This window comes from Moschus berezovskii, chromosome 10, assembly GCF_049115385.1.
Source record: "Moschus berezovskii isolate FMDL1 chromosome 10, NW_MosBer_1.0, whole genome shotgun sequence".
NCBI classification, from domain to species: domain Eukaryota; kingdom Metazoa; phylum Chordata; class Mammalia; order Artiodactyla; family Moschidae; genus Moschus; species Moschus berezovskii.
Genome location: NC_142469.1, coordinates 68885015 through 68887451, shown reverse-complemented (window position 1 = coordinate 68887451; position 2437 = coordinate 68885015).

Sequence of the window (2437 nt, the reverse complement as noted above, 5' to 3'; positions counted from 1 at the left end):
TTCTTCACATCAGGTGGCCAAAGTATTGGAGTTTCAGCTTCAGCATCAGTCCTTCCAATGAATGCTCAGGACTGATTTCCTTTAGGATGGACTGGTTGGATCTCTTGCTGTCCAGGGGACTTAACAAGAGTCTTCTCCAACACCACAGTTCAAAAGCATCAGTTCTTCGGCACTCAGCTTTCTTTATAGTCTAACTCTCATATCCATACATGACTATTGGAAAAACCATAGCTTTGACTGGCCAGACCTTTGTTGGCAAATTAATGTCTCTGCTTTTTAATATGCTAGGTTGGTCATATGTTTAATATGTCATAAGTTTAATATGGAGAAGGCAATGGCACCCCACTCCAGTACTCTTGCCTGGAAAATCCCATGGACGGAGAAGCCTGGTAGGCTGCAGTCCATGGGGTCGCAAAGAGTTGGACACGACGGAGCGACTTCACTTTCGCTTTTCACTTTCACGCATTGGAGAAGGAAATGGCAAACCACTCCAGTGTTCTTGCCTGGAGAATCCCAGGGATGGGGAGCCTGGTGGGCTGCCGTCTATGGGGTAGCACAGAGTCGGACACAACTGAAGCGACTTAGCAGCAGCAGCAGCAGGTTTAATATGCTAGGTCGGTCAACTTTTCTTCCAAAGAGCAAGCGTCTTTTAATTTCATGGCTGCAGTCACCATCTGCAGTGATTTTGGAGACCCCCAAAATAAAATATGTCACTGGTTTCCATTGTTTCTCCATCTATCTGTCATGAATTGATGGGACCATTAGCTTAGTTTTCTGACCAGTTAGTTAACATGTGTAAAGCAGTTGTCTGGTAAGTGCCTTGTTAATGTCAGCCAAGAGAGGAGGGATCCCCCAGGGTTTTGTTTCTGCTGCACTCCCACCCTCATTTTTCCTGATTTCTGTTTTCTAGATTTCAGTACCTAGAATAATGCTTGGCACATTAGGACTTCCCTTAAATGTCTGATGAACAAACACAAGAGGATGAAGAATGGAGTTGGCAACTGCCAAGCTGTTTTAACAGTGTTGGCTTGAGTTGAAATAAGATTGCAGCCAGCGAAGCAGAAAATTGTAGAACTAAGTACAGACTACTTATCGGTGACTGTTTGGCAGGAAAAGAGAAATGAGATTATGGTAACTAAAAATGGAAGCAGAGGCAAGGGAGAGTTAAGCTCAAATAAGAAATGTTTACCCTGGGGTGAGGGAAGGAGGGCGTGAGGGGGTGGGGTGAGAGAGAGGTCTAAGAGGGAGGGGATCTATGTAGGCATATGGCAGAAACTAAGACAACACTGTAAAGCCATTATATTCTAATAGAAAGAGAAAATAAAATTTATTAACTTAAAAAAAGAAATATTTAGATACTGACAGTTATTACTCATTTTCAGACACTGAATTTTACCTTGTGTCTTTGTATTTTTAAAACAATTTTTCTCAGTTCTAAAATGCAACAATCCTTCTGGTTTGTCTTTAGTAATTTTTATACCACAGGAAAGAGTTGTTTTAAAATCACAGTGAAAGTGAAAGTTGTTCAGTTGTGTCCGACTCTTTGCGACCCCATGGACTATACAGTCCATGGAATTCTCCAGGCCAGAATACTGAAGTGGTTAGCCTTTCCCTTCTCCAGAGGATCTTCCCAATCCAGGGAGGGAACCCAGGTCTCAGATTAGTTTGGGATTTTTTTTAATAGAGAATAAGAGTAATATGCTTAATCTGCATTTGTCTACACAGTTCTTTAATGGTTTACTGTACTTTAAACCTTGCCACTTTTAATAATCTATTGTACAAATACCATACTTGAATTGAGCTACAATCTCCTTAAGTCTTTTGGTATTTGCTTCCTGCACAGTCTTTTTGTTTAATGAAGTTCACACTTTTACTTTGTTACTAATGGAGATAGCAGTGGGCTTCCTTTCATACAATTCATTGAGACTAGGGTAGCTCTGATACCTAAGCAGAGATAGAAGTGACAGGGTATCGAGACAAATACTGCAGTGTGATAGTGACAATCAGAAAAATCACTGGGGTTTCAGATGGAAAGAGCAACAGCTGCTGTAAGGTTATTTCGTCATCAGGCAAATGATCTTATGGCTCACATGATGGAGATGTCTGCTCCTTGCTCTAACCAAGGTTTGTAGAGAAAACTAGACATACATAAAAGAAGCACATTGAATTGATACTTGTCCTGGAAGACTTAGGATAATTCAAAATGAGAAAGTAAAAATTACCTTAAACTAAGAATGTAAATATCTGCTTGGTCACTCACTGGGTTGGGATGAGAAAAAAAAATCCCAGCTTCAGAGTTAACAGGAAATAACATCTCTCTCAAGGATATGCTACAGTTGTAAAGTATAATAACAGCCCCCTTTTTTGAGTGTCTACTTTCTAATTCACTGAAAAGTTTTGTTCTCTGAAATCATACACTACTAGGAACCCTGCTGTG